Source organism: Biomphalaria glabrata, chromosome 9, assembly GCF_947242115.1.
Source record: "Biomphalaria glabrata chromosome 9, xgBioGlab47.1, whole genome shotgun sequence".
NCBI lineage: Eukaryota > Metazoa > Mollusca > Gastropoda > Planorbidae > Biomphalaria > Biomphalaria glabrata.
In genome coordinates, this window is record NC_074719.1 from 13,075,424 (window position 1) to 13,075,808 (window position 385).

Sequence of the window (385 nt, forward strand, 5' to 3'; positions counted from 1 at the left end):
TTTTGCTATCATCGGTAGTGTGGCCCGCAAGACAAGTGTCAGGAAATAAAATGGCTCCCCAGGCCAACTAAGGATGGGCATCAATAGTATTATATGTTTATATTTTTTTTTTAGGTTTACTTATGCTTAATAACCTGTCACAAATGCTGCCAATCAATTCTAAATTTAAACAATGAGTAGAAGTCCTGTATGCTAAATACTAACAAAATATACATGCCTGTAGCTAAAATCATTATATGGATACAACAAAGTGATGTGTTTATTATGTAAATATAGTGATGTAATTCTATTGCTAGCAATATTTATACAAACTAAATTTCAAAATAATTTTTTTCAGTACTACTTACATCATCAGATACAAAAATGATACAAAATAACAAGTTAG